The sequence below is a fragment of the Neofelis nebulosa genome, chromosome 9, assembly GCF_028018385.1.
Source record: "Neofelis nebulosa isolate mNeoNeb1 chromosome 9, mNeoNeb1.pri, whole genome shotgun sequence".
In the NCBI taxonomy this organism is placed as follows: Eukaryota; Metazoa; Chordata; class Mammalia; order Carnivora; family Felidae; genus Neofelis; species Neofelis nebulosa.
In genome coordinates this window covers 86,576,875-86,590,365 of record NC_080790.1, presented here as the reverse complement: position 1 = coordinate 86,590,365, position 13,491 = coordinate 86,576,875, and the positions used below count along the sequence as shown (strand labels likewise).

The 13,491-nt window shown below is 39.3% G+C and overlaps 1 non-coding gene across 1 annotated transcript; it reads right to left on the bottom strand.

Annotated features, from left to right (window-relative positions):
• Window positions 1-6,673: 6,673 nt before the first annotated feature.
• LOC131486407 (U6 spliceosomal RNA) lies at window positions 6,674-6,780 on the bottom strand. The gene has a single exon (XR_009249318.1). It is a non-coding gene; the product is annotated as a U6 spliceosomal RNA (small nuclear RNA).
• Between the last annotated feature and the right edge of the window lie 6,711 nt (window positions 6,781-13,491).

Genomic DNA, 13,491 nt, shown 5'->3' with positions numbered 1-13,491 from the left:
TCGGGCTTTGCGTTGACCCCACAGCACCTGCTTAGGATTCTCTCTCTCCTTTTTTTGCTGCCCCTCTCCCACTTGCACACTCATGCTCTCTCTCTCTGTCTTTGTGTGTGTGTCTCTCTCTCAAAATAAATAAACTTAAAAAAAGATTCTTTGGGAAAAAACAGGGATGGAATATTGGAAGTTTTATTTATTTACATTGTTTGCTGTTGCTTCGTTTAGCAATTCCTTTACTACTGAATGGGAATTAATGCTCCAGAATAAAATGAGCCCGGTTACTTAAAATGATGTTACATTTCCTGTATATTTGAGTAGTACATTTTTGCCTCACTGTGCGACAAACTTGGAGAGGTGCAACAGAATCCGTGACAAAGTATAGAGGCAAAAGTCTCCACATTTTTCATCAGAAAGAGTCATAAAGATACTGTCAAAATCTGGTAAGCCCAGAAACAGAGATATTTATATATTTAAATTTTTTAAATGTTTATTCATTTTTGAGTGACAGAGCACCAGCAAGGGTGGGGCAGAGAGAGAGGGAGACACTGAATCCAAAGCAGACTCCAGGCTCTGAGCTGTAAGCACAGAGTCCGACATGGGGCTCAAACTCACAACCTGTGAGATCATGACCTGAGCCAAAGTCATATGTTTAAGCGATTGAGCCACCCAGGTGTCCCAATCTCAATATATTTAAACTCACAAACATAATCATAGAACTAAAAGCCCATTACCTACCTTTAACTCACATGCACATAAATGAAACACAATACACAAACCCTAGAGTAAAATTAACTTACTTAAGAGTGACCCTTAGAGAATTTAACTTATAATATTTTCTGTTTTAGTGTAAGAGCTGCCCTCACTACACATTGTGGTTTCTGAAAGGTGTCACTCGCCCCCTAAAGGTGATTGGTTCCTGCTCATCCACTCCCTCATTCATGTAATGGGGCCCTTTTCTCCTCCACCCCCAACCCATGTGATCAGTTTCTTCTCTTCTCTCCTCCCCCCATATGATTGGGTCCTTCCTTTTACGCCCCCTCCACTCTAATATGAGGGGGAAATGGAGAAGAAGGGAAGAGAGTAACCAGCTTTGAGGGGGTTAAAAGGTAAAACACTGCCAGGTCTAAGATAACATATAAGCATGCCATTGTGTGTTTGAAGGCTTGAACACAAAGTCGAGCTGTATTGTCCAAGGAAAGAACTGAAGGGAACCTTTTCTGTTTGTAGAGTTGACAAGGAAAACCTTTGGATGAAGGTCCTAGACCTACAAAAAGCATCATGTCTGTGGGACAATTGGATCAGCCTGAGCAGAGCATCTCAGAGACATGAACTCTAGTCAAAGAACTGGGTCTTAGGGCTGTGTTGGGGAAGCCAGTGAAGTCCACTTTGGTCAAGCAGAGCCCAGAGGGAACGGACATGCTCACAGAGATGTCCTTTTGGGGATCCTAGGGACCCTGGGCAGGAGCAGGCCCTTAAGACCTCCTGGCAGCAATAGACTGGATGAGGAGAAGCACGAGGCTGTGGCTCCCTGTTCAGCTACCAGTGGAAGTGGGACTGACTCCTCTTGGAAAAGATTAGTTCCCTCAGACTTCTCCTCTAATGCAGAGCAAAAGCGTGAGGCTCTCCAAGGGTGAGATGGGAGATTTTCTGCCAGTCTGGCTGGGGAACACATGAGAGTTGTGATATCAATATCAGATAAAGAGGAATTCAAGGCAAGAAGCGTTAGATAAGTCAAAATAGTACTTTACATAAAGAACTCCACAGTGAGGGACTGTCAAGGATCTCTGATAACCTTTCTGCTGCATTGTTTGGCATGGGCAATTTAGAAGTCTTAAATGTAATTCACCATATCGGATGTCAAAGAAGATACGATTATCTCCTGAGATGCTGAAAGCATTTGACCAATTTCAACATCTTTTATGGTTTAAAATGTCCAAATAGTGATACATGAAGGCTCCACATGATTAATTAAATATATAACAAAGCCAAATCTAGCATTATTCTTTCTGATAAAATATTACAAGTGTTAAATGCAAGACACAGGTGTCCAATATACCTATTATTATTCAACATTAATCGGGAGTCAGTGTAATGTCCTGTAATGCTATTGTGAGTCAATGCACTTTGGAAGGCAAGAAGTCAAGGATACATACGGGAAAGAAAGAGGCAAAAGTAATATTATTTGAGAATATGATTATATGACTGGAAAACATAAGAAATTTCATTACAAATGATTAGAAACAATCTGAATTAAGTTAGGTAGTTACTTACAAATTTAATATAGAAAAGAACTAATAGCTTTCTCATATATAATCAACAATCCCTTAGAAGATATGAGGGAATAAAAGATCCCTTTTATAATAAAATGAAACATGCCTATCAGACAGGATCACAGACAACAGATTCCACTCTGGCTACCTGGAATAAAAACAAGTTTATCATAGGAAATTAAGAAGCGTATGGCATTTGGGGAATATAGTTCAGGGAGCCAAGCTTGGGTGCTACAAAATGAGAAGCAACTCTACAAGCTGCAACATCTAATCACACTGCAGTAATGTTCTAGAGAAAACCTCTATGCCACTCAATACCTTTGCCATGAGATCTAGTCTTCCAAATGGGTCCCCTCTTGGTTCTCACTGTTGTCTTCCTAAATTTCACTCTGGTGTGTCAGCTCCACAGAACTCACATAACATGCCAAATCCTAGCTACCACAGAGTCTAGAAAATCTGATTTTTAGCCTTTCAGTCTTTACAGGAAGCGTGCTGGAAGGGAGTCGGAGCTGGTGTTGAAGGATACAATTTATAGTGTCTGTCATAGCCCTTGACCAAACTTAACAAGAAACACGTAGGATGTACAGTGTAGGCAGTTGTAAAATTCAGTTGAAGGACTGAAGTTCTCAATAGAACTTAAAAAAATGGAAATATGTACCTAGTTCTTCAGTAGGAATAATTAATAATACAATGATGTCAGCTGTCCCTAAACCGCAGCCAACCAAAATCCAAAACAGGATTCTTTGAGGTGAAACCTTATAAACATTTTAATCTGAAAGACAAACCTATGGAATTGTCAAGAAAATTCTGGAAGGAAAGAAAAGTGAGGTGGGAACTAGCCTTAACACATACAAGTGGATTTATAAAGTTTTTGTAATGTTTAAAGTTTGGCTCTGGTGCAGGAACATAGGGAGTCCAAAAACAGACCCAAGTAGATATAAAAATTTAGTACACAGTAAATGTGCTATTTTAAACCAGTGATGAGATAGATAAATTAATCAACGAGTGGTTATTTTTAAAAACTAGCTCAATATTTAAAAGTAAAGAAAGGGGGGCCTGGGTGGCTTGGTTGGTTAAGCATGTGACTTCGGCTCAGGTCATGATCTCGCGGTCCGTGAGTTCGAGCCCCGCGTCGGGCTCTGTGCTGACAGCTCGGAGCCTGGAGCGTGTTTCAGATTCTGTGTCTCCCTCTCTCTCTCTGCTCCTCCCCTGTTCATGCTCTGTCTCTCTCTGTCTCAAAAATAAATGTTAAATTTTTTTTTTAAATAATAATAATAATAATAAAAGTAAAGAAAACTTTATGCAATTGCCTTTGCCTTCTCCCCAGTAAAATGCAGGTGGGGTAGAAATTTTTACAAGTACAAAATATATTTTCTTTATTAAAAGATTCAAGCATCTAAAGAAACAAATATCTACAGAAAAGAGAGAAGCATTTAAAGCAGAACTGACGAACCACAGCCCTGGAGCCAAATCCAGCCATTGTCTGTTCTGATAAGTAAAGTTTTATTGGAACACAGCTAACCCCAATCGTTTACATATTTACATACAATATGTAAATGGCTGCTTTCCCACTACAACTGCAGAGTTGAGTATTTGTGATGGAATCCATTTGGCCCACAAAACCTAAAATATTTACTATGAGCTCCTTTACACATTAAGTTTGCCAATCCAAACTGGATAAAAGAACATCTAAAGAAAAAAGTAAAAAATGCTCCAGTACTGCATTGCTACCGCCGCCATCGATCACGCTTCTTTCCGAGTTAACAGGGCTAATACTCTGAGTACACTTGAGTATATAGGCTGCTCTCAATATGTTAATATGCACATGTATGTACACATACAAAGAACTTTCACATAAGTGAGATTCCATAGTATGTCTTGTTCTGCAACTTGCTCTTTTCATGTAATATAGCTTGGACCTCTTTCCATGCCACAGAGAGCTACCTCATCCTTTTCAGTGACTGCACAGTAGTATACAATCAGGATTCAACCAAAATTTAATTAATATAACCATACTTCCATAGGGAATGAGAGTTTCAAATGTCTCACAATTATAAGCAATATTACAAAGAACACTAAATGCATATCTGTGCACAGCCGAAAAAAACTTTAGTAGCATACACACTTAGGAATAGAATTACTAAATCAAAGGGCACACCCTTAAAATTTTCATTTTGATAGTGTCGAAATGCTCTCCAGGAAAAGGATATCAACATTTAAACTCCTACCAATTGGGTATACCACTGACCATTTTATTAAACCTTGTCTCAAACACACAATCTATTCTTGTTAATTTCAGCCACTGTGATGGGTGAAAAATGTATCTCGTTATCTCATTTTGCCTTTCTTTGACTAAAGGAACTTAGCCATATTTTTAAATTTCTTTTGGCCATTTGTGCTCCTGTGAATGGCCTATTTTCAGCCTTTGCTTCTTTTTCTTTTCTTTTTTTTTAATTTTTTAAAGTGTATTTATTTATTTTGAGAGAGAGAGTGAGAGGGAGAGAATCCCAACCAGGATCCACACTGCCAGTGCAGAGCCCAAAGTGCAACTCGAACCCACAAACTGTGAGATCATGACCTGAGTCAAAGTCAAGAGTCAGACATTTAACCGACTGAGCCACCCAGCCATCCCTGCTTATTTTTCTATAGCAAAATTTGAAGACATGTATTTTGGTCATTCTACACAGCATTTTATAGTTCTTGTCAAATTAGTTGCCAACATTTAGAAATGGGAATATTTAACATGTTTTAAATCCACATTTCTGGCTTCTCCTGAGTGTTTGAAGGCTCTACAGTACTGGGCCTCCTTTGGCAATAAATGACTAGAACAGAAGAAAGCCTTCTTCCTCTTGTGGAACAGGTGGTGTCCCTGATCCCATGTCCCTCTTCTCTCGAAACAGGCCACTGACCTCTTCCAATGACTTGTCTAATCTTGGTAGACACTTGGTTTTGCAAACCCTATTCTGTTTGGTCATTTACCTTTTTTCTTAGTGATTGTAAGAGTTCTTTACATATCTAAATATATTCATGTGTCTCTTTTGTACCTTGCAAAATTTTCTCCCATTAACTCTCTTCATTTAACTTTAGGATCACTGGATTTTGTAATTGCTTAGGAAGGTCTTCCTTAATCCAAGTTTATAAAAACTATTATTGTTTATGTTTTCTTAAAATGCTTATGAGTACACTATAAGCACCATGTGGTATTATTACTATATGTTTAGTTCTTGCCTGTTTCAAGTATAAATTATATGTTGTATGTGTTGTGGTACCCACTTTCTCAAGTTCGTTTTTAGAGTATTTGATCATTTGCTCAGTTATTTGAAATACCACAAATAGGAGTACACTATTCTGTGCATTTTTTACAACTAAATAGTATATGTAGAGGATAATTTCATGTTGGTCTACATAGATCTACATGATTTGCAATAGTTATACTATTAATTCCGTTATCAACTTATTTTGTAATCTAGTTAACCAGCCCCCTATTTAACATTTAGATTTTGTCTAGCATTAGGTTACTACAAACAGTGGCACAATAAGTATTTTAATTTGTTTCATTATGCACCTGTGTGCATGACTATCCGTAGAATCACTTCCTAGGGGTTGAAGTATCAGTTATGAAAGTATGTGTACTTTTCAGGGATGCCTATTTGGCTCAGTCGGTTAAGTGTCTGACTCTTGGTTTCACCTCAGGTCATGATCTCATGGGTACCAGGGTTTGAGCTCTGCATCAGTCTCTGCGCTGACAGTGTGGAGCCTGCTTGGGATTCTCTCTCTCCCTTTCTGCCCCTCCCCAACTCACATTGTCTCTGTCTCTCTCAAAATAAATAAATAAACTTTAAATTTTTTTTAGAAAAACTTAAGGAAAAAAAATATGTGTACCTTCTAAAGATAGAGAGGTTTATACTCCCACCAATGATGTATGGGACTGCTTTTTTCCAGCCTGTGTGTATTTTCTCACTTACTGATTTTGCAAGACCATCTGATATATCTGATAGGTGAAAAATGGTGTTCATGATTTTAACTTCTATTTCTTTCATTTTCAATGAGATTGTGCATCCTTTTATGTGGTGGAACCACTTTTTTTGTTTTGTTTTGTTGGGTTTGTTTTGTTGGGTTTTTTTGTTTTTTGGTTTTTTTTTTTTTTAATAAATTCCTTATCTGGGTCTTTTGCACATTTTTTAAGACCTTTTTCTTACTGGTCAGTAATGATTTCGATTGAATGATGAGGCCCTTCTCTTATACACTGAAAGTATTTCTTCGGGTTGTGGTTTCTAATTTTCCTTTTTATGCTTTCTGCTGTGTAGAAATGTTTTTAATGTAGTCATGTGCATTAATGTTTTTTTATTTATGGCTTCTGGGTTTTAAGTATTACTTAGAAGGACCTTCCACAGCCTCCCTCCCTTTTTTTTAATAAAGAATGCTTCACAAATTTGTGCATCATCCTTGCACAGAATCCATGCTAGTTTTCTCTGGATCATTCCAATTTTAGTATATGTGCTGCCAAAGCGAGCACCTTTCCACCTCTTAATATTCATTTTGAAAAATCTCCCACTTAAGTGTTTACATTTAAATTATTTTACATTTTTTATTTTTTTTAAGTTTTTATTTATTTTTGAGACAGAGAGAGACAGAGCATGAATGGGGGATGGTCAGAGAGAGAGGGAGACACAGAATCTGAAATAGGCTCCAAGCTGTCAGCACAGAGCCTGACGCAGGGCTCGAACTCACTGACCGCGAGATCACGACCTGAGCCGAAGTCAGATGCCTAACTGACTGAGCCACCCAAGCGCCCCAAATTATTTTACATTTTTTAAAGTTTATTTATTTTCAGAAAGAGAGAGTAGGGGAGGGACAGAGAGAGAGAGATAGAGAGGAAGAGAGAGAATCCCAAGCAGGCTCCATGCTGTCAGTGCAGAGTCTAACATGGGGCTGAAACCCACAAACCGTGCTATCATGACCTGAGATGAAATCAAGAGTCAGACGCTTAACTGACTGACCACCCAGGCACCCCTACGTTTTTACATTTAAATTTCTAAGTCATTTGGAATGGACTTAATGTCGAGTTATAACTTTATTTCAGCTGTCCCAACCATTTATTAAATAATCGATCTCTTCCAAACTGCTTTGAAACTATCGTATATTAATTCCCTTAAGTATTTGGGGCTCCTTCAGGACCCTCTATACCATTTTAGTATTTTAGTAATTTAGTAATATTGGTTTGACAAAATCAAACTTTTTTAATGATTGTGGCTTCATGATACAGTATCAAGAATTAGAGCCTTTGTCCATTAATCAATATCTATTGAGCAAATACTGTCTTCGTTTTAAGATGGACATGAAGAAAGTTCAGGTTCCATGCCTGCCCTCTTGAAGACAAGAAAGACACTGGTGCCCTGGTAAACCCATGAGTGTCCTCTAATCTACAGTTCAGTGACTGGCTCCACAATGGCTTCAGTGGCACTCACCCAAGTTGAAGAGATAAAGGTGTTGCTGGAAGTAGGGGGGAAGGTCTTCTTGATCTTGGGGAAACCTCGGGCCATCTCCAGCTCCTTTCTTCCCCAGTATGGATTATGTCTCTGTATAGACTTCTGATATGCATATTCATATGCCCTAGGGAAAAGTATTTGGGGACATTCAGAATTAAAGGCCACTATCTGATATTTCTTGCTTTGGATCTGGACACAGCAACAGCCTAGCCTGCTTATCTCCAAAGCCTGTGCAAAATATCCTAAGCAGCTAAGTCACCAAATCACCCTGCCCGTGTCCGTTGTATGAATACAGAAAAAAGCTAAACATTTTGTTCACTCTTCTCAAAATAGCAAAAGTGTAACAATCCACTCCCCCAGATAATTGGCTTTAATAATGCCTCAAAGAGACAGCAAGATTAAACACTTAGATGCTACCCTGCAGGGAACTCTGAAAAAAAAAGCCACGAATTGTTCAAGATTTAATTTTCCCCCATTCCCCCTAGCACCTCCCCCGCCTGCCCCCCAGCAGTCTGACTTCTATCTTACTCCAAATAATGGGAGAGATATAAGATAGACGAACAGGTTCTCAGCAGTTGTGGGATGGAAGCCCTGAGTAAGGCTAAAACAAAACCGCAAAAGTTAAGCTCTTTCAAGAAAATCAGCAAGTGACAAATAACTTAATAAGAGATAATAGCCAGTGACTTAGCTCCAGCAACCTGAAAAAGATCACAGGACGTCTGGCATCTTCTGCTCAGAACAAAATTCAGAGGGCTCGAGAAACCCAGTGTAATTACTATTAAGATTTTCCAGAAGTTTGGTGGGATTTTGCTTCTCCTTTCCTCCTTTTTGGGGAAGCGTTTCCCAAATTCAAAGTGTAAAGCATTTTAGAACTGGTTCCATCAACTAGAGGGATTTAAGTCAAAAACAAGACAACTGGCCACAAATGGAGTCACTTATGCTAAGCCCCATGCCATCAAACTGAGACTTAGTTTCAGCCTTCCCAGAAATGGAATCTTAAAATTACTCACTCAGGAATCACCTCACCGGTACTAACTAGGTAACCTGCCTGATGGACACCTGCTATTCCCTAAAGGAAAATAGCCTTGTTTCAACCAGCCCACTTCTTTGCCCAGTACAACTTCCTTGTTCCTACTCCCTTCTGCCTATAAAAGTTTTCCATTTGTACCATTCCTCAGAGTTCCTTTCTACCTGCTGGGTGAGATGCTGCCTGGTTCATGAATCATTGAATAAAGCCAATAAGGTCTTTCAAATTTACTTTTTGTTTTTTAATGTTTGATATAAATATACATCTAGATAGATGAGGGATGAATGGATGGATGGATGGACAGAGAGAGATAGATAGATAGATGGATAGATAGACAAATAGAGATAGGATATACATCTAAATTTTTAGACGCATCATCAATTTGAAAGAAGTATGAAAGAGTCATGAAAAGAATTAGAAGAAAGGAAGAAGGAAACAAGAAAATAACTATGGGTGTAGAACAGGTTCTATGAACTGCTGAGCTGGTGTGTGTGTCAGTAAAAAAATAATGAGATGGATTTCAATCATCAGAGGTTAAATTTTACTCAACAACATAGCTTTCCTTAGTCCTGTTAAATACTTCAACAAGTTGCATAAACTTTAAAGATGAATAGAATAAACATTCATCAGTGATCTTAAGACATACAACAGTGAATATACAGTGGAACCCCCTTCCCCCACCTCTTCCTGACTGTTCTCTCTCCCCCCAAACCCTCCCCATGCTCCCACACCCAGCTCTCTGGAACTTGGCAGGTATAAATGCATGTATTTACCCCATAAGTACAGTTCTGTGTCCATATAAATGTATAATATTCTTTTTTTTAATTTTTTTTTAATTAGAGAGAGAGAGCATAAGCAGGGGAGGCACTTGGCACTGAGCCCGACGCGGGGTTCAATCCCGTGATCATATGATCATGACCTGAGCCAAAATCAAGAGTCAGACACTCGACCAACTGAGCCACCCAGGCGCCCCAAATGTACAGTGTTCTTCCGCCTGCTTTTAAGCTTTGACATAAGTGATATGTTCCGTGTATTCTTCTGCAACTTTCTCTTTTTAGTTCAACATGAAATTGAAATTTATCATGATTTTCTTTGTCAAGCTCTGGCTCATTATTTTTGCTGATTTATAGTATAACATGATGCGAATGAACCATAATTATTTATCTATTCTCCTGCCGATAGATATTTAGGTCATTTCCACACTTCAAGCTTTTATAAACAAAATTGAAACATTCTTTGATATAGTTTTTTGAGCATGGGTGTGAACATTTCTCTAGGGAACAAAAGTAGGATTGGAATATCTGGGTCAAATAACATAATTTTTCAATCCTCCCCTTACAATTTTCTTTATTTATCTGTATATCAGTCAAAAATGATTGCCATGGAACACCTATAAAAAATGTTTAACTCGATGGTTTCTTGAGTTCATGGTAAGAGATTACCCATCCTTGTTTTCATGTAAAGAACTGTGAAATTAGAAATACTTTGAAATTAAAAACAAAAAAGAATTACTTTGAATTATAAAGCATACTGGAAGTGACTGAAATATGTTACTTCTTTTTATGATATAAAGCAAAATGTGAAATTATCTATTATTTCCAATTGTCTGACACATGTAACCTAATCATTTCCCAGGCCATACTGTCATTCAACTCTGAAGATAGCATTCAGGCATTTTCATATGTGTCATGGACCACAGGACCCACGAGCCATCCCTGAAGAGCCACCTTGAGGACTAAAACCAGGAAATAAGAGAGAAGTAGAGATAGGTTGGCTAGAAGGACATGTGGTGAGCACTGAACCCACTCAGAAAGTTTCCAGTTACAATGGGGCAGTAATTATGGTTCAAAATGTAATCCCAAAACAATGTACCAGTAATTTAAATGCAAAAACCTAAATGTGGAGGGACCCACAGAGGTGGTGGCAAATTGCTTAGCTTCCTATCTTATATTTATTGGACTGTATAGATACGTCTTAAAGCCCACAAGCAGCTTTTTTCTTCATTCCACAAATACTCCTTGAGCATTTACCGTGTGTCAGGCTTGGTGCTGAGTACTTGGAACACAAAAACAGAGAGAAGACACTGTCCCCATTCTCCCACAGCATGAGTATAGTAGTAGGGGAAACAAGCATTAAATGACTTGCAAAAATAAATAAAAGTAACATGATAATCTGATAAACAATATAGAGTGAAGGTACATGGTTCATTGAGGATATATACTAGGGGGAATGTATATCTAGTCAAGGGAGCCCGGGAAGGATTCTCTATGGATGCTCTCCTTGAGCAGAGACCTATAAAATAAGTTCCCAGGGGATAAAAGGGAGACAGGCGAGGGGCGCCTGGGTGGCTCAGTCAGTTATTTCCAGTTGCTAGATTTTGTTCCTTTACTTTTTAAAAAAGTCAGGGTATCTGACTCTTGGCCTCAGCTCAGGTCATGATCTCATAGCTCGTGGGTTCGAGCCCCATGTCTGGCTCTGTGCTGGCATTGCAGAGACTGCTTGGGATTCTCTCTCTCCCTCTCTCTCTGCTCCTCCCCCACTCACGCTCTCACTTTCTCTCTCTCTCAAAATAAATAAATAAAAGAAAAAATAAATAAAAAGAGGGAGACAGGGAAGTTGCAGGCATGGCAGGATGGAACCCAGCACATTCCAATACCAGGTCGAAGACAGCTCCAAGCCAAGGAAAGCATTGTGGATTGAGGAATTGGCCATAAGCAATAAGACAAAAACTTCAGAAAATTAAAGTTATGAAAGAGTCCACTCTATATCCATCATCGTCCAGACTTACCTACCAAAAATGAGATGACTGTGAAGACCCGCTTTCTTCACCAAATGAATGGCAAGGAACAAATAAGAAATTTGCAAGAAAGGTGTGGATTTCCTTTGGATCGTGGTTCAGGAAATCTAATTGTAAAATGACACTTAAGGGATAATCAGGGAAATTTGGACTGTGGACATTAGGTGACAGGAATTCGTTGCTTTATGATGTGATAACAGCATGGGGGTTACACCACAAATAAATAAGTGAGTCCCCGTGTATTAGAGAGACATTCTGACGTATTTGGAAATGAAATAATAAGATGCCCAGATAGGATGTCTGTTAGAATAGTCTGACATGAGTGAGGGAAATTGAGAGAACAGAGATAAGATCACATATGTTGAGAAGCAGTGAAGCATGGCGATGCGTACGTGGGTCAGGAAGTACCCCGCGCTGCTTTTTACGGCAGATTCTTTACTTCCTTCACTCTCTTTCTTTGGCTCTCATGACGCTAGGCTATGTTTGGGGTTGTTTTGCTTTGTTTTGTTTTGTTTTGCTTTGTTTTGTTTCCTTTCTTGGTTTGATTGCAGCCAGTTATTTCCGGTTGCTAGATTTTGTTCCTTTACTTTTTAAAATTCCATCAGGTGCAAGTACGCAAGGAGGAAGATCCCATGATTGCACTTTCTCCAGCTTCCACCTCAGCCTGGAAGTCTTCCCTGCAATAGCTTTCAAATGCCCAGAACAAAATGGAAACTACGTGGGCAGCAGGTGAGAAAAAAGTAGTGCGGGTTCGGGCTACCACGTTGCAGACCTGGTGGACACCTACTTCTCTCTACTGTGTGAAATTGAAGAGAGACTAGTGGGATTGACCACATGGAAGTCATAGCAGCAGATCTGGATTGTAAGCTAAGGAACAATCTAGACTGAGACACTATCAATTCTCTCCGGTGGGAAAAGCAATCAGACAAAGTGTGGCACTTGCTGATACTAACAAAGCTCTTTATCTGCCTCAATTATTAATGGCCTGAGGAGTGCTTACAAATAGGGACCAGGCTAGCCTCTGCCCTGCTCTGTATCCTGGAGAACGGACCCGAATTTCCTCTCAACCTCTGCTAAGCACGAAGGTGATGCCTAAGTCAAGTGAGCACCAGGAGAGGAAACGCGATAGCACATAGGAGGTGCTGTGAGGAAGAATTAGACCTCTACCTTTGGTGCTTCTTTTTGCACATAAATTGAATCAGAGAATCTGGTGTTCATGATCTGCAGCATTAACTAGGTTTATAATGCCTCTTGGGGGTGCTTACAGCCCTGCTGTTCTCTTTACCTCCTCTAGATAAGCACTAAGATTCAGTTTAGCAAACACTGAAATGTCGGTGAGCTTGGTGGTCAAGCTTCTCAAAAACATTCTGTGGTATACACTCATAACTTTCTTCCCTGGCCCTGGGTCATTCCTGGAGTCCCCGATATGTTAGACACTTAAAAGGAGTTTGATTTTTTTTTCAAGTACATTGGGGACCGCTCTGTTCCAATGAGAGCTAGCATTTTGTAAGTTCCCATATAGTCCAGGCCCCCTCTTAGTCTTATTAAAATCCATGACCTCTAAGCCTAACAATATTGTAAGGAAGATGAAAAAATAATAGGACTTGGGAATGTTAAAGAATTTGCCCAGAGACACATAGTGACCCAATGGCAAATTCAGAATTCAGCTCACTGATGATGACTGTGGAGGTCAACTTGTGTTAATTTTCAGGTCACTTTGTATGTAAAAGTAAGAGATGCTTAATTCAGTGATGGAAGATCAGTGGGCCTGACATACAATAGGTTCCTTAATGGAAGGAAGGCAGGAAGGCAGGAAGGCAGGAAGGAAAGCAGGAAGGCAAAAAGGAAGGAAGGAAGGAAGGAAGGAAGGAAGGAAGGAAGGAAGGAAGGAAGGAAGGAAGGAAGGAGGAGAGA